The sequence below is a fragment of the Lissotriton helveticus genome, chromosome 3_1, assembly GCF_964261635.1.
Source record: "Lissotriton helveticus chromosome 3_1, aLisHel1.1, whole genome shotgun sequence".
Taxonomy (NCBI): Eukaryota; Metazoa; Chordata; class Amphibia; order Caudata; family Salamandridae; genus Lissotriton; species Lissotriton helveticus.
This window is the reverse complement of record NC_136061.1, coordinates 2073948787-2073967829: the sequence shown is the minus strand read 5'-3', so window position 1 is coordinate 2073967829 and position 19043 is coordinate 2073948787.

Sequence of the window (19043 nt, the reverse complement as noted above, 5' to 3'; positions counted from 1 at the left end):
CAAAAATGCCGAGAGGTATGAACTTTGGGGAAGACCTCCACATACACTTGGAGTGACTGTTACCGGGACCGGCTCAGCCTCTTCAATACAATAGGGTACTACACCCGATGAACTGTGAATTCTGAACAATAATTTGGGAACTAATCCCATATGAATTATGTGAATTATTAATGCCCATATGAATTGAATATGATGCAATTGATTATCAAAAGACATAACGTCATATACACCAGTCTTTCTTTTTATTTAATTTTGTGATATAATTCTTAAAACTATGTAAAGACTACGTATCCCATAATGCCTCCTAAATGGCTAAAATGGGCTAGTATAAATATGAGAAAGAGTGGAAGGACTAACTGACCGTGAACAAAGCCTGTTGAGGCTGAAACGCGTTGGTGGGGTGAAGCTCTAATAAAAAGCTTTTGAAATATATCCTGGTTGTGCAGCTCCTTTTGCGCAAAAAAAAAAAAAAAAAAAAAAAAAAAAAAAAATATATATATATATATATATATGTATTTACAAAAAAAACCATCCATTTATTCTTCCACCGACCTTTAGCTATACACATAAAAAAAAGTGATGTCACTGACCATGCCATGAGTGATGCAATATGTGACATCATCAGCAGTGCATTGCGGGCGCGCGAGTTATAGTTAGCTGAACTAACTATAACGGGGAATTTCAATGGTTTTGTATGAGTGAAATGTCCAGCTAACTATAACATGTGTGAAACCTATGGGTTTTCAGTGAATTTGCAAGGTGTTTTAAATGCTAATTCCTAACTATAACGTGTGTGAAACCTATGTTTTTTTCAGTGAATTTCTAAGGTTTTTTAAATGCTAATTCCTAACTATAACGTGCCTGAAACCTATGGTTTAATAATTATTATATTTCTTTCTTTTTACAGTAATTTCCTACATTTTTATCATAAATACTTATATCTATTTTATTTTTAAAGTTACATTTCATATTTTTAATGTAAAATAATAACAAAAGTAAATTAAAAAAGAATGCACTGCTAGTGAAACTGCCTGGGTGAATTTGTAAGTGTTTGTTAGGGGCAGATTTACAACACCCTTGTGCCTCTTTTACACCGACGTTGCATCACTTTTCTGATGAGCGGTGGTGCAAAAGATGCGCCATGGTATGTGGTATTTAGAATGTGACGTCTCTGGGAGGTGCGTCACAATGTAAATCCCTGTACCAGAAGGAGACTTTCCTACATAAGGGGGTCGTTCCGGCGCAGGAACAACTCCTAAAAGTGGCTGACTGAAATCTACAAGATTTCACTTTGTCACTTTTGGGCTCATGCTGTGTCAAAACCCTGCAATAGCTTGAAGCAGGTGTATGGAATGACACTGCATTCTCAGCATAGGGCCCCCAGAGCATTGCTGGAGATGCGTTCCACTTGCAACATAACTCAAACAATGCACCACCTTTACAGCACAGATACATCACATATATGTGCCATTTTTGTCACATGGTACACCGCATTGTAAATACGGCACATCCATGGTGGTGGTATCACGGAGCATAATAACTAACATATTCCTGGGGATATGCCAGTTATTATATTTGTGCCCATTAGTGTTTTAATGTAGTGAATGGATTACTACATACCGATAAATGACTCACTACAAAACTGAAACAACAGTGACAGAGTGTTTGGAGGAAGTCTAAGGATACAGACTGGGATATTGAAGGCATAAAACACACTTCTGCAGGTGCATACAAGCCTGCATGTATACTCCATATGAATTTTAAGCAATCCATATTCTCGGACACGCTTTTCATATTTTACATCAATACAAACATTTAAAGAATATATAACTGAATCTATAAGTGCTTCACTTTTAGTTCAATAAATACATTAGTAGATAGTGCTCAAACCTTTCTTATTTTTAAACAATAAATTTATTTTTGTAACATCTCATAATTGAAGAGACATTCCAACACAAGTTCATCAGAAAAGTCATTCAGATCAATTGCCTTGTTAGCAGTTTCTGAATTAATTTGTTCTAAAATTTCAACATAATTTAATACTTCCAGAAAATCTCCATCAAAGCTTTCGTCTTTGAAATCACACCTCATTTTTCCAGCACTAATTTCCCCTTCCTCACTCTCTTTGCCTGTGACAGATACGATTAATTCTTCAATTATACTCAAGATAATATCCAAAATCTCCTCAGTATGAGCCTGTTCTCTTTCATTAATTTTTCCTTTATGTTCTTGCTCTTCTATAAAAAATATAAACAGTTCATTTTATCACTTTTCATAAGATATAATACAAAACTACCGTTTTCACCTATTTTATCCTACAAAAAATACTATATAAATGCTGTTATCTAATAACGTTCCATTACTAGAGTTTTACTCCTTTGGAAAGCTATATACATATAATTACTTATAAGAATATCCTGTTCTTAGCTTTTCTTAAATTTCTAAACCAGTCACTCCTTATGACTATAGGAAAAGACTCATGCTATTATACTAAAATACACTACTAAAAAATGTAGAATATATCTATTCACATTCCCAAATAGTAAATGTGTTTTAGTAAAATGCAAAAGATACTATTCATTTTCCAGAATAACACTGTGTATCTGTGTTTATTTAGACATCATGATCACACTACTTTTTGAATACTTCATGTCTTCACTCTATCTCTATTCCTCATCTATAACTTAGTCTAACCCTACTAATTACCTACCTCTTCAACTTTTGAACTAGCCTCTCCTCTAGTATTTATCTGCAACCTTGTAGCTTGCGGTTCTTTATTTTTCTCACTGCTTATAACCTATAATTATGTAACATTCATTAACCTAGGCCTCTCAGTTTATTGTCTAATTTGTATATTATTAATTTCCTTGTGTTCTTCTAATAACCATTCTTTATGCTGTTGCTTGTTATCTATTCTGTCAATCCTTGAATATCTTGTGTTTTTCACTAACATTCCTTTTAATTCAACAGTGTTTCTAGTGGATTTTTGTTCTTTTCCCTTAAGATCTTGCTTATCACGAATTTTATCGTTTCTCGTTTTAGGTTACAGAAAATACATTGAGTAAATATATTCAATATTCTCTATAATGTCAGGTAAGTTTAGTCACTCAGTAACTTGTCATATGATTATTTTCCAAGAATATATCTTTGTCAACTATAAGGTATCACTTAGGTTTCTTGTATGGTTTCTTATTGTCTCTGCTCTTCAGGTGCTGAACACGACTGAGTCCGTCTGCCCTGAAGGAGCCACGACAGGAAAATCAACCACTGTGCAATGTGCGGGCTTCTTCCAACTCGGAAGCTGTATTCTAGTTGTGGGCACGATAACTAAGGTAAGTTTAACTGGCAACCTTTTTTAACTCTCAGAAATATTTGTGCTTTCTCTTCAGAAATATCTATTGAGCAATTGAAAATGGGTCTGAAGTCAGGAACGTCGTAAGTGAAGTGCTCACTCATTAGGGAGCGCGCGCCTCACCAAGGATTCCCCACAGATGTGTGCTAAATGGCTAGACCCCCACCATGTCTTTCCTCGAGGCAGCCATCTTAGAATTCCTCTGTTCCACTAAAGCACTCCAAGTATGTTTCCTTGTGGATTCTTCATCTCTCCTGCAGCAGCTAGGGTTTAGATAAGTCATTATCATATCCACTGATTGATGAGGGGTTCTGACAGGTACAACCAGTATATAGTTTTTAAAATATCTTTAAAAGATACAAACCATCTTTACATACTTACCTTCTCGTCCATGTTTTGTTACTTGAGCTCGTTTGAAGCACATTCCTTCGACCATTTTTAGCACTTACTTGTCCTTACCTAAAGCATATTAAATAATACAAAAATTATATATTATAAAATTACCATCTGTGGAAGACTCAAAAAAATACAATTACAATATATCTTTTACAACACGAAATAATTTGTAAAGTATTACATTCGCCTTTTTTGCTGTTCTCAGAAAATATTGAATTTCACTAGAAACAGTGAGTTCAATAGTACTTATCATATAACAGCGGGCAAAAAAAAAGACAATCAATAAGATTATCTTAAAAAAAACATTCAACATTCTCAATAACAATCTAAAAAATTGAAATAAAACATATATTAAATGTTTTTCTCTAAGAGCAATTTCTTACGTAAATATGACACATCTCAATCATCACATAACAAAACATTATGATTAATTTTCATACACTGTAAATAATATTACTTACAAATATATGCTGACAAAATATATAACAACAAGTCCTTTGTGGTTTCACATACTATTCCACACAGCCTGAGCATCTGCCTCCCAGCCTTCTGATCCAAAACCACCGACAGCATTTGCTCCATCTCCCCGTGCTCATCCTTCAGCCTGACGCTATTCAACATCTACATGGCCACCCTCACACAAGTGACCCGCCATCACAACCTCAACATCATCTCCTACATCGACGACACCAAGCTCATCCTCTTCCTCACCAAGAATCCACATACCAACAAAAGCAACCTCCACGACACAATGAAGGACATCACCAACTACATAAAGAGCAGCTCTCTAAACATGAAAACGCACAAAACAAAAGTACTCATCCTCAGACCCACCCCCTCAGCCTCGGAAGACTCCTGCTAGCTCACTACACTCTGGACACTACCAACACCTACTAACCATATCCACAACCTAGGATTCATTCTAAACTCCTCCCTCTCCATGTGTAGGCAAGTCTACACCGTCTCCTTGTACTACCATAACACCCTCCACATGCTCCGCAACATTTACAAGTGGATCCTTACCAAAAGAAGAAGAACAGTAACACAGTCCCTCATCAGCAGCAGACTACACTGTGGCAAAACACTCTACACATGAATTCCAGCCAAACACCTACAACAACTACAACAAATCCAAAAGACCACCACCTGACTGATAATCAATGTTCCCTGCTGCAGCCATATCAGTCACCACCTAATACACGTACACTGCCTCAATATCAACAAGAGGGTCACCTTCAACCTCCTCACCCTCACTTACAAAATGGCCTAATTTTGAACTTAAAATTTTGGCTTTAAAAATATTAGGTAAGAATTTGGTAACTCTTTAGGCAAACGTTGTTTAAAAACTATTTGACTATCATTACAATGTATCCAACCTTTCAGACATTTTAAATAAACAGTGTAATGTCCAGATGTTGTAGAAGGTCCATCATGAAAAATAATTGCAACAGCTAGAAAAGTTCTTCCTGATATTGAAACTTGTCCAGCTACAAAAAGTTTAATTAAAGTTTTCAATTTCTTTCCATCAGCTCTACAACGTTGCAGCATTAAAATTACATACTGTCCATATCTTTGTATAAACAATGTTGATGACATTTCTGATTTACATTGGCTACACTCCATATTTTGAGTTGCTCTTCTAATTACTTGTTAAAAGACACTGATTCACCGTCAGGTAAAGTCAAATATATGAATCTTTCAGTGTCTATGTTAGTGCTACATGTAAACAAACAATTTTGACAATCTTGTTGCCATTTATAAGAAAGACCAAAAAGGTTTTCAATATCTATACCTTCATCTTCCAGTACACCAAGCATAAACATTAAAAATTCCTGACAATCTTGCTGAATATTCTGCGTAAATTAACTAGAACCAGACCATATGTCCAAAACATTTAGAATATCAGAAACACTTTGTATTTTACTTTATCACTACTACATTTCTCATAAACAGAATACAACAATGAACAGAATCTTTCGTCCCTATTTTCAACAATTTGCTGTTGCAAACTTTCAAGAACAAAAACAATATTAACAACTACATTAGCATAGCAGTTGACACCACAACTATTTTCAAACCGATAACCAACATTCTCTTCAACACTGTCCTTTTTCTTTTTGCTTGCAGGCGCAACTTCATCTTGTTCTTTTTCTTTCTCTATAGTTTCACTACAGATATTCTCAAATCTCCTTTTTCTACCTACCACACGTTTTTCAAATACTGGATATTGACCTAAACTGGGTGCATATTCTCTTCTTAACCTATTATATTATTTCACACAATTTGCATCTGCACTAACCTTTGTCTCATCAAAATCAATCAAGTACAATCCAGATAAAGTTCTGACTCGAGACAAAGCAACATATGCCATACCTTCTTTAAACACGGTACTTCCAATATTCACTAAAGCACCATCTACACTTAAACCTTGAGATTTATGAATGGTCGCCGCATATGCCAAACAATCAGGAAACTGTTATCAGCGTACACACAAATCTTTTATATGCAAAAACTGAGATGAACAACGACAAAATTGCTGTACTTCAGCAATTTCATCAAATTTGATTTTCAAAAATTCAATCCCATCTCTATTTACATATTTAACAAAATCAACAATTTTACCCATTGCTCCATTTACTAAACCTTTTTCCACATTCAAATTACGTCGTAAAATTACCCTACAGTTTACACATGCATACAAATTCTTTTCTAAACCTGCAGTTTTACTTATCGATTTCTCTAAAGAATCCAATTTCCTCTTCAACTTTTCATTCAAAATAATAGTGATCCCTTCATGTTCTATTTTATCAATAGCTTAAAATGTTATAATTTCTTCATTTTCCAACTTTAACATTTGTTCATTGAATATAGAACATTCACGTAGTGTTGACATTAAGCAGATTACAGATTGCTTTTCTGCAATTCGCATGTATATTTTCTCTGGGACAATATTTTCATTTGGAAACAAATTCGAAAGTAATCGTCTCTGTAAAGCTTGTTTGCCATGTTCAGTCATTTTTCCAATTCTTATATCTTGAAGAATAGTTTCATAATCAGCATTATTTGCCTGTCGCATATTTGTAATAAGTTCCTTATACTCAAAATATGACCAAATGTTTACATTTCCAATGCTCCCCAAAGACTTTCTGGTATCTTCATACGACAGTGTTTTAAAAGCTGGATGTCCTTTTACAGGAGTAAGTTGTAGAAGATCTCCAAAAACTATGACGTGTTTTCCTCCTAATAATAAGTCATACTCTGTTTTAAGAATTTGCTGCATTCTTAAATGCACAAAAGCAAGCATTACGTTTGATACCATGCTTACCTCATCAATAATGAGAAGTTTAATTTTCCTCAAGACTCTTGAAACTTCACAAGAAGCTTCTCCAGATAGCTTATGGTACTCTAATTTATTTTCATGCTCTACTGGTAGCATTAATAAACGATGTAAAGTAATTCCTTTAATATTGTGGGCTGCTAATCCAGTGGGAGCAGTGACAACACAAGACAAATGCGACTCAGTTGTTTTCTGTAGAAAAGTTGTGATTACTTTAATTAAAAAACTTGTGCCTGTTCCAGCTTCTCCACTCACGTACATTCGGATAGATTCAAATGATGAGCAAGAGCACTCTTTCTTCTCATGAAGTAATCCATGGTCAATCTGTTATCCTACTTGCTCATATATTTCTTTCTGCTTCAGATTTAGTTGTTCTTCCGAGTTTCCTAAGTTTGTTACATCTTCTTGACCTTGATACATTGCTGTTTCCACCTCTTCCATAGCAGTTGCTGCCTCATTTTGAACAATTGGTTCTCCTAGTGGGTCCTGACTCAATGGAGCAGAACTTTGACTGTCTTGAGAACTGTCTCCAGCAATCTCAGCTGCTATTCTAGCTTCTTGCTCAATTTTGTCATTCAACATTTTCACATAATTAGCAAAAACAGGACATTCCATAGTATCTTTACTTGCATTGAAGGAATCTTCATAGCTCTCGAAATGTCCAAGTAATTCCAGTCTGAAAGCCATGGCTTGAAAAGTTGCAAAAGAGCTAAATAGTAAAATTCCCCTTCGTCAGGTGTTTCGCAACTCAGTTTACGATGATTAATCAAATGTCCTTTTCTTTGTTTCACCAGACATCATTCAGAACCAATAACGGCATATATACCATTATTAATGTTTTCGGTAATATTCCTTTTAAAAATATAGTTTTGCAGCACTTCATAGAGACAAATGTTCTCAAGATGATGACTTCTATTTGGATAATATGTATCCAACATATTTGTTTTTACAATATCTGTACATTCTGGCTCTTTTTCAGCTAAATATTCAATTTCTTGTACAGATTTAAGAACTCGGTTTTGTGTTGCAGCAAGACCTAGACTCACCCAAATGATTCTTCTAGATTTGGAATAAAGACTTGCAGAGGTGTTCCGCATTTTGATTCCTGACTCTACCTGAGGCTGCTCCCGCCCTGCAAACTTCGTTGGCCCCTTACTTCTGCACCAGCGCTAGTCCTCCCGCCGCCGCACAGCTGATCTTAGCGGCCGCCGAGCGGAGGACTAGCCTTCCCAGGGGGCATTGCTGCGGAGCCGAATACTTCACCCTTGGCGCCCGGAGGCGCTATAAACTTGCGTTTGCACCGGCAGAGCGGGGTGTTCCGCATTTTGATTCCTGACTCTACCTGAGGCTGCTCCCGCCCTGCAAACTTCGTTGGCCCCTTACTTCTGCACCAGCGCTAGTCCTCCCGCCGCCGCACAGCTGATCTTAGCGGCCGCCGAGCGGAGGACTAGCCTTCCCAGGGGGCATTGCTGCGGAGCCGAATACTTCACCCTTGGCGCCCGGAGGCGCTATAAACTTGCGTTTGCACCCGCGTCGCGGGTCTACGCGCGCGGGCTCGCCGGGCGAAGCCCGGGCAAAGGGTGGGCCGTCTGTGGCCGTCCGGGGACGGAGGCGGACGGGACGGGATACCCCTCGTTCATCTGTGATAGCCATCCAGGCCAACGGGAAGGTAGGACTTTTTACCATGACTTCTACAGATGATAAATCGTCCTCAGCGGGGAGTAGTTGTAAAGGAACTCTAGAGGGCTATTTCTTGAGATCATCCATGGAGATGGACAAGGATATAGAGTTGGCTGATCGTAGATCTGAGCGACGTCGCTCCATCGAAAATATGAAAACTAGACCCCCGTTGGAACTGATACCTCATTGTACTTTGCAGGATTCTGCTTCAGTCCCTGCTAGTGAGGACCCACTGTCCCTGGACACATTTCCCCTACTCTTAAGAGACGTTCCCCCCAACCCAGTCGTTGTCAACGCAACACCTATACCTATTGTGGGGCTCCGTGGTATCTCCAAACCAGGCTCAAATGTATCTAACATGTCCTCTCTTTTAGTCAGGGAGTCATCTAAAAAAAAAGCCAATATGCCTAATGTATCTAAAGCTCATGGGCCCCCTCCGGCCAAACGGAGAAGAGGGGGGGGGGTCCACAGAGAAGCAAGCTTAGCCACTCAGAATTTGGTAAATCATTAAAATCGAATGTTACAGCTGGATCCAAGTATAAGGATAAAGATAGTCCTGTGGTAGCTTCTTCTACCTCTGTGGTGCCGGCATCACCAACCATAGAGGTTCTGGCCACAGCAGTATCAAGGCCTGTCATTGATTTAGTATGTGAATTAAGGTCATCCCTCCCCCCTCAAGAGAAAGATTTAATGTCCAACACCTTCTGTGGACCACTTGAGCATCTTCTTAGATCATTCATGCAACCAATTCTGGACATCCTGAAGAGGGTGGAACAAAGGCTGGGGAACGTTGAGTCTTTGTTTGCTGACAAAGTTGAGCCAGGGCCTTCGCAGATTCATGCTAAGTCAGCCCCTCCATCGAAGGTCCCAGTTCAGGCCCCAAAAGCCCCAGCCCAGCCCCCGGTTGTCGCCAAGGGCCCTGTTAAGGGCGCAACTGGAGTTAACAATCTTCCAGATTCCACTCATTTGGGGGTACCAGCTCCCCAGCAAGTCGTCCAGCAGGTCCCGCTGGTGACAGCAGACAAATCAGCTGTATCGGTGGCCAGAGAATCTGTGAGGGGTGGGGATAGTTTGTTACCCCCTATCCGACATGCGGGCAGGGCAGGCTGAATCGACCTACCAAAGTTAAAATGCAGGGCCCGAATGTTGAGTTGCCCCCCGACTCTGTCCCCTTTGTGGTCGTGCTTACTGGCGTCCCGACCCTAGAGGATGGAAAAAGGGAGGGATATTCCCAACTAAAAAATAAAACATTGCATTGGCTGGGACTAAATAGACCACTCCCATATTACGTTAATGGAGAGATCGTACATGTTAGGCGTATCTCTTGGTTGGGCAGTAGGGAAAAAAACCTAAAGGGTGACCTCATAGTCATAAACTTTAGAGACCCTGAGGCAGTTAGACTCATATTGAATGGGAACCTGGGGAATTCGAGTAGTGCTATAGTTCCTCATGATTTGACCTTCTTCTATCCAAGATCACTTGTGTGCCCCCCCTTCTTTTCAGGAGGTTTGGTTGATACACAACACAATATGTATATGCCACCCAATAACAGATACATGGTCAGGCCATTAGATCCCTGCCCACTAGGTTAGACCTAGGGTGGAATACAGTGCCAGTAAGAAACTATGGTATGCCACCTGGGAGGTTGGAACAGGTGCATGGGGATGGGAGAATGGACCATCTGATCCCTTTCACCCCGCTAGAAACATCCAACAGATTTAATATCTTATCCTGTTTTGATGGGTGCGATTGACAGTAGGGGGAATGTGCTGATGGTCCACAGGGTATGACCACCTCCAGACCATTCCTACATTCAGAATTAGTATATGATTGGCCTTTATGTTGCTTTTCTACAGACTCCATTTCAGTTCTCCCTTCTCTTGATTGTTGTTTATCTGCTGAGGGAGCCGAACAGGGGCTAATTGTTGATCTAAATGTCGATAAAGCCATCCCAGGTGATCTACTTCCCCCAGTCCCGCCTGCAAGTTGTTCACCCCCACGCTCTGACGCTAGTCTCACTCCTTGCACACCACACTCTGCCGCTCTTGACTTGGCAGGAGTGGGACTAGAGGTATCCAACTTGTGTCCGTCTAAACTAAGGATAAGTTCTTGGAATATTGCAGGTCTCGAATCAAAGCTAGACTTGCCGGATTGGGGGACTTTTATTGATCTCTCTGATATTTGGTCCTTTCAGGAAACATGGGCTCCTGGGCCAATCTTTCGTGCTGGGTTCTTAAATTTTTCTAGACCCGCTACGAAGGGTGCAAGGGGTAGGCCTGTGGGTGGCCTAACAACCTGGGTGCGCCAACACGCGGGTGTAACGGTGATGGAGCTCCCATTGGATAACCCCGATATGCTGGCAATACGGATAACCTCGTCTTCAGGACTAAATATGGTAATTGTGAATATTTATATGCGGGGCGTCCAAGGGGGAAAATGCTCCCCTGTTGCATTGGTGCTTGATGGATTCCTAGGTTCACTACCGGTGAACACAAATAGGGTGGTACTGGGTGATTTCAATACCTGTTTTGAACCCATGGGGTTGGACGACGGTTTGCTTACTGAGGATGAGGACTCCCAGTGGGGTATTCCTGGTCTGGAATTGCAACCAATCAAGAAATGGACTCAATCAGCCATTTTTTTAAAGGGTCTATGTTTGAACCAGGGAATGCGAGCAGTCAATGGGCGTCTGAAGTCAGATAGGCTGGGGGCAATGACTTTTGATAATGGCAGATCCGGCTCGCGCATTGATTACATCCTGGTGAACGTGGAAATGTGGCCCAGTTTGCTGGATATGGTGGTTGTTAAAAGAGCTGAAAGTGATCACAACCCACTGGTTTTATCAATTGAAGAAGGTGCCTTTGCAACCCCTATGGCGGCAGAGGCGTCCTTGCCACATTTTCAATATCCAACAATAGAAGAAGGGTTAGTTGGCCCAAAATAGCCCTGGACGAGGAGGTCATGTTAAGGATTAGAAGCATGCTGAGGGATGCATTGACTCAAATCAGCAGGTTCATCCAGGAGTCGGCCCTTCTGGATAATATCACACTACTCCACAGGGATCTCTTTTTAAACCTTCAATCTTTTTTTATTAAACATATGGGCCCTAGTAAGAATAAGCAAAAACCCCTAACTTGGTTTGATAGCGCCTGTAGGGATTCACAAAGGGCGCTACATGCGGCCCTAAGGTCAAGAGACCAGACCCTAATTCGTTGTTGCAGGGCATCCTATAAAGTTGTGCAGGCCGTTGCTAAGAAGAATTGGGATGAGACCCGCTGGAAGGAATTGCTGGAGGCATGTCAGAGCAATAATATGATTAAATTCTGGCGGCAGCTTAAATGGGGAAATTGCCCACAAGATAGATCCCCCGCTAATAGTGTTGAGCCAAGGAAATGGGTTGAGTACTTTGGGAACCAATTCAAAGCGAATGGCTCCAACCCTGTTTATCCGATTCAGATCATTACCAAAGAAGCTCTGGTCTTCACGCCTACCGAAGTGAGGGCGGTGCTAAGGGTTATCCCGGGAGGCAAAGCACCAGGTCCTGACTGCATACCAGCCGATATGTTTAAGCAGGAACAGGACCTCTGGGTCCCATATATTGTTTTCTTGGCGAATGCACTGGCAAGGGGTGCGAAAGTCCCGGAATCATGGCTTGGGGCGGAGATTCTCCCCATTCACAAGAAGGGGGACCGCTCAGTAACGGCCAATTACCGACCCATAAGCCTCATTGATGCAGTACAAAAAATTGTGGCCCGCCTTCTCCTGGGCAGGATCCAGACTTGGATTTCCGATTATGATGTTTTAAGCCCTTTGCAGGCGGGTTTTCGGCAACACATGGGGAACCTGGAGCAAGTTTTTAGGTTTATGTTAGTATATTGGAAGGTGGTCCTTCTTGGGGGAGGTTTGTTGTTTGCGGCATTTGTGGACCTCAGGTCAGCTTTCGATCTTGTACCTAGGTCTAAGCTATCGGAAGTTCTGTTGGATCTTGGAATGCCCAATGAGCTGGTGGTGTTGTTGATTAATTTGCATACAAATACCTATGCCAAAGTAAGATGGGGTGGCCCAGGTGAAGTTACCGACAGCTTTAAAGTTGCTAAGGGGGTCCGACAAGGGTGTGTGTTGGCCCCGACCCTGTTCTCTTTGTTTATTAATGGGGTGACTAAGTATTTCACAAATTTTCCAACGGATGCGCCCACACTTGCAGGAAGGAAAATCCCTCTACTCATGTTCGCGGACGATACTCTGATTATTTCGAAGACGAGGCAGGGACTGCAGTCCGCCCTGGCTCGGTTTGAGTGTTTTTGCAGCGACCATGAGTTAGAGGTGAACGTTAATAAGACCAAGTTTATGGTTCTACGTTGCCCCAAGCCTGTGAAGGCCAAGGTGTCAATGTGTGGTGCCACCCTGGACCAAACTGAGGTCTTCACATACCTGGGTGTCACACTAAGTGAGAATCTGAGCTGGAAACCACAGATGGATCTTATGACCCTGAAACATGGGCAACTTGGGGGAGCCTTATTGAAGGAGTATGCCAAATCCCTCACTAAACCCATGGCACCGCTTATTAAAATTTATGGTTCCAAGGTAATTCCTGCAACCACCTATGGGGCCGAGCTTTGGGGGTATAGTGATCTTTCCTCCTTGAAGGTGGCTCAGAATAGGTTTCTGAGAATGGCATGTGGTCTCCCTCAATCGACACCTTGTTTACCCCTGCAGTTAGACCTAGGTGTCAAGCCTATTGAAGATGTGGTACGGTTTAGACCACTGGCGTTTTGGCGGCGCCTGTGGACTACACCGGAATTATCCTTGTTTGCTGAAGCCATCGAAGATGTGAGGGGTCTTGATGGGTCCCATAGGGTGCCTTGGTTCTGCCACCTCAGGTTACTCTTGAAAAACTTAAACCTAGAGGCACTATGGGTAGATCCAGCAAGTGCGACTTTTCCTTCTAAAAAGGCACTTAAGGACATTTACTGGCACTGGATCATGGAGAGGAGATCTGTTATGTCCATTGGTCCGACCATGACATTGGAGTTTTTGGTTGCAAAAGATGTTCCCAAATACGAAGCCTATTGGGACTTAATCACCAAGCCACATGATCGTAAACTGTACCATCAACTACGTGTGGGCTCGCTTCCCGTGCGGGGGCTCACGCACTCTTGGTCAGCTGGTGGCAGCGATAAATGTCCCTTCTGTGTAACAGCAGTAGAGAATATCCAACATCTCCTTTTCTGTTGCCCTATGTATTCGTTACCCAGGAAAGTGTGGCTTATACCAGTTTGTCGGTTATTAGGGACCAGATCTGCTGTGGAAGCGTTTAGAATTCTCAAAAGTGATACCTCCCCTTCCATTGTTATCGGTGTAGCAAAATTTGTGAGTTGGGCATGGTCAATCCGAACCCGCAACCTTGGCAAATGAATTTTATGTTGTACTGTGTTTTTTTAAAGCAAGATGTTTTTAAGTAGCAAGGGGTCTCTTCGTCTATCATTGACTTTAAATTTAATATTTTCTTATCACAATTTTAAATTGTTATGTATTTATTATCTTATATGCAAAATGCTATTTTTATGTATATGTGAATGTCTTTTATGATGTAAATCGAATAAAGACCTCTTGACTGACTGACTGACTTGCAGATGATAACCAATCCGAACATTCATACGCTCCAATTTCTCGATGAGATAACATCTTCAAACTGTAAGTATATAACTTCTTACTTAGACTCTTCTCGTGGGAAATCTCTTCCCACATTTCCTTCAATTCCGTCTTTTCTGATTTTGTTATGAAGGATGTTACATATCGAGCAACAGCAATGGAATTGTCCGCAACATATTGAATATCCCTATTAGCATTCCACATGGAGAAAATGACTGGGATATAGTCATTTATATATTTTGACTCTTCATTTCTTCTTAAGTTGTAGGTATTTTTTGGAGACTTTCTTGTGATAATATGTCGCAAAGATGACATGAAACTGTTCACTCTTCCTTTTGATGTTACAGGTCGTGGAAATGCAAAACGGCATTTGGTGTAGATTTTGTCCTTAGATTTGTACTTTCAACGACAGTATTTCCCACAACGATGGCTTTGGAATCGTAAGACTTGTTGTCTTAAGTCCTTATCTTGTGTACTTTTGGGTATATCACATGTAGCATATTCTTCAATAAAAGACAACACATTATCATCTGAGTCGGTTCCAAATTTGGGAGCATCTTTGATCCATATTAGCATGTGTATGTCTTGCTTGATACTCCGTTCTCCAAAAGAAGTCCAGAACCTCTCCAAGAGGAGGATTTTTTTTATTGGTGATAAAAGACATCATAGCTTCAAATCTATGATTGAAATACCTGCATACATTATCTGGATCCAAACAGCACAATTCTCCAGGTGTCTTGTATTCAATATTTAGTATATTTGAATTTGCAGAAGAAATTGAAGTAAATCATCCCAAGCATATTCAGCACAGCTTAGAGTAAGGAACCATGTAGGAGTTCCTAACTTCCTTAGCATACATTTCAGTTCTCCTTGATGACGGTACCAGTACTCATTAGTACCACGCTGACACGCCATGAGATTAATTAGCTGAGATTCCAAAACATTATCTTTTTGCAGTACTTTATCCAGAAATTCCTTTGCCGAAACATTTTGCAGATGTACACCTGTTTTCAATATATGGTTTACTGCATAAGAAAGTCCAGACAAATCACTCTCAAACAAAAGATGAAACAAGTACGGAATACATTGTCGAAATCATGGATCTTCTGCATATAATCTTGACGTCCGGTATTCAGATGCAGGAATCTGCACAGGTCGGTCATCATATCGTCCTCCTTTCCCTGTGGGAAACAATTGAGGGAAACAACGAGCTTCCAAGCTTTTTTCCCATACACTAATGGGACTTCCTTTTGCTTATTTCATTTGGAATAACTTTATAGTATTCCCCATCACTTCTTTAGAATGCAGTGGATGAACACTGTAATGTTCGTAGATTTCCTCAGTTCTGGACACATCCACTTTTTCAATTTGTCCAGATGGAAAGTCAATATCTTCTTCTACAGTTATTTCTTCTTCTCTCACATACACATTTCTGTAATATTGATTATTTTTTACCAGATACAACGTTGCCTTTTTTACTTTCCTAACATCCTCTAATTGTTGCCAGATTTTCTTACTCTTAGTAGGAACGCCATTAACAAGAATAACTAAAGGTTCATCCTCTACATTTCCTACACCAATTGTTTCAATATTTTTCTTTAAATCTAGAGGCAAATATACAACTCTTCCCTTTAATCCTAACTGTAAATCAGAAGGAGGCAATTTTCCTGTCTTAGGCTCTATACGAACAATAGGCTGAAATGGATGCACACATTGAATAAGAATAGACTCATAGGTATTTAAATCCATCAGTTCAGAAGGAATATTTACCAACTCAAGATTATTATGCACAGCTCTAGCAGGCCTTTTGTTCTCGTCTAATTTGTTATAACAATATTTACAAATACACTGATCAGAACCCAAATTAAAACAATTCTCTACTAACAAATAAGTTGCAAAATCCTTCCACTCATTATTATTTTCCTTTTCATTTTTTAAATACAGATTAACAGTCCTGGTCTGATTTTTATAATGAGTTCATCGACAACACACACAACAATAATTTGGCCTTTATCCTGAAATCACATTAAACTTTGTAATTTCTTCCTCAAAATTTTCTGTACTACAATGTTGTACATTCTCTTCTACATTTCCTTCTATTAATATTTCAATTTCCGCACTGTCTTCCTCAGGACCAAAATAACTTACCTCAATTTCATCACAAACCTTATTTACACTTGATACAGATCCATGCAAAAGAGCACTGTTCAACTTCTTTAACATTAGAGCTGAACTTTTTGCATAATACAATCTTCTGACTAATTTCCTCATTCAAGAATGATGTACTGCTAACATCCTGAAATGGTGAAAAACACTCCGACATACTTTTTTAGATAGACCAGACAGAGAATGACCTTGCAAACCAGTATTTTCTCTCACTCTACAAGGGTCTAGTGAAACATCTTAATCTTTTGTTTAACACTTTTCTTAGTATAGTTGCGTAAGACATTGCGTAAAAAATCAATAGATTCTTGCCGTACACTGCAAATACTACTACAATTTCAAGCGTACACTGGAGCTTTAGGACGTCTCCCTAAAACTTCATCAGCTAACACCTCTTCTGCATTTCTAGGAACAATTTTCTCTTTATCAATAGGACAACCATGTCTAACCTGATAAGCATGACCACTAGTGTCAACTGCATGTAACAAATCATTACTCTGAAAATAACTTTCTTCATTAAAAAAAGGCTCAGAACTCGAACTATGTTTCCATTCACCCCTCAAAAATTCACGAAAATTACTTCCGTTAATTACTCTTATCCACTTACTTTTGGCCTTCATTAAATGGATTGGCTTATCTAGTGATCGAATTCTATTGATTACTAAAATGAACAATTTTGTTTTCAATTCAAAAGCTTTCTCAACTACATTTTTTATACCTTTCTTTTTCCTGTAAAATGCTCTTTTTTTACACCCCTTATTTTATATAGTAAATTTGAAATAACTCTATAATAAAACATTTTTGTTCCTAATTTCCATAAATTGATTTTTCCTCCTTTTACTATACACTATTTTTTCTGTAGTTGACTTTCTATGATTCTTCTGTTTATTCTTCTTTTTCTTTTTCGTTGCAGCCACACTAATACTATTTTTCCCTTTGTCCACACTACTCTTAGTCTTTAATATTTTTCTCAGAAAAGTGTTCCTTCTCTTACCAGGACTTTTTTAGGTTTCGACCTGGCGAGGGGCTTGCCCCTCCCAGATCGAAAACTTTTGTCTTCAGTAGGGATGTTTGGACCGCCTCTGTTTCCAATTGGCTAGCTCCATAAATGGAGGCTAGCCATTGGGAGACAGAGGCTGTCAATCGCGCTTTCTCTTGAAAACGCGATTCGGGGGCGTTTCTGGTGCTTTTTTTAAGCCCCGCCCCTTTGTCCCGGGCCGCGCTGCGATTGGCTGCCGGCCCGGGACACCCCCGTGACGTCATTCCCGGGCCGCGCTGTGATTGGCTGGCCGGCCCGGGACACCCCCGTGACGTCATTTCCCGGGCCGCGCTGTGATTGGCTGCCGGCCCGGGACCTGATTTGTTTTAGTAGTTTTTAGATATTTATTGTGTAATCATTAATTTTACTAGGAAGGCTTGAATCAAATATATTTAATTCATTTTTAGGTTGTATATGTTTGTATCTTACACATTCTCACCTCTATGTATCATGTACTATCTTTTGTGATTTTTACATCGGAATAAAGATTTATGACTGGTCCCATTTTGTACGACTTAATTCTTCCATATGCCAATAGCGTGGCTGGGCAGCCAGACGAGATTACGGTGTGTGTATCCTGCTTTTCAATACATTTGAAGCCCGGCGAACGCCACAGGAATCGTGGACCGAGGGGGGGCTAGGACTACAACTCCCAGACTGCCCGGCACCTGTTGCGTCACTCCTGCCACCTGAGGCGCATAAATCATCGCCGGCGCTGCGTCTCAACCACGCTTTCCTTTTGCAGAATTGGCCGACGCGAATTGTGAGCTCAGACTAAAATATTGTCTTTTGATACTCCAGTTTGCTGACATGGGGGCGACTGAAGAATGCAAACCGGAACCAGGCGCCGCCGTTCTTCATAGTTGCAGGTAACATTACATGAAGAACTTAAAATCTGCGGGGTAACAAACCTCACATTGGTTGTCGAGGTATCCATGGACGTGTGTGATAAATTGCACGTTGGCCTCGTCTCATGCACACACTGTCCCGTGGTATGGCTCGCCCTCCTGGGGTGGGGAGAAGCATGATGGCCATATTAGCCATTAACTCATGTACTTCGAAGTCCTTATGAAATATACCTGGTTCTTTTGGAAAGTACTCTTGGGTAAAGTTCGCGCTATATAAAAATGCATTAAATAAATCAATCAGGCCTTGGTCATCGTTGCTTCAAAATGTAAGTGCAGACCGGACTCACGAGGCAGCACTGGCCTTTTATAGTTTGTGTCTTTTTCCCTCGAGACTTTTACAGCTGTAAAGTTCTTGGTACTTTGCAGCCCGTTCTTAGGGGGCAGATCAAGGACCGCTCTCCACAGTAGATTACACGGTTGTGATCCATCACTATATTGTGGCCGACACACCTAGAAACGCCATTCAATGTAAAGTGGGTCTTGCATATCTACTCCAGATGTCTCGTGTGGTGTCGG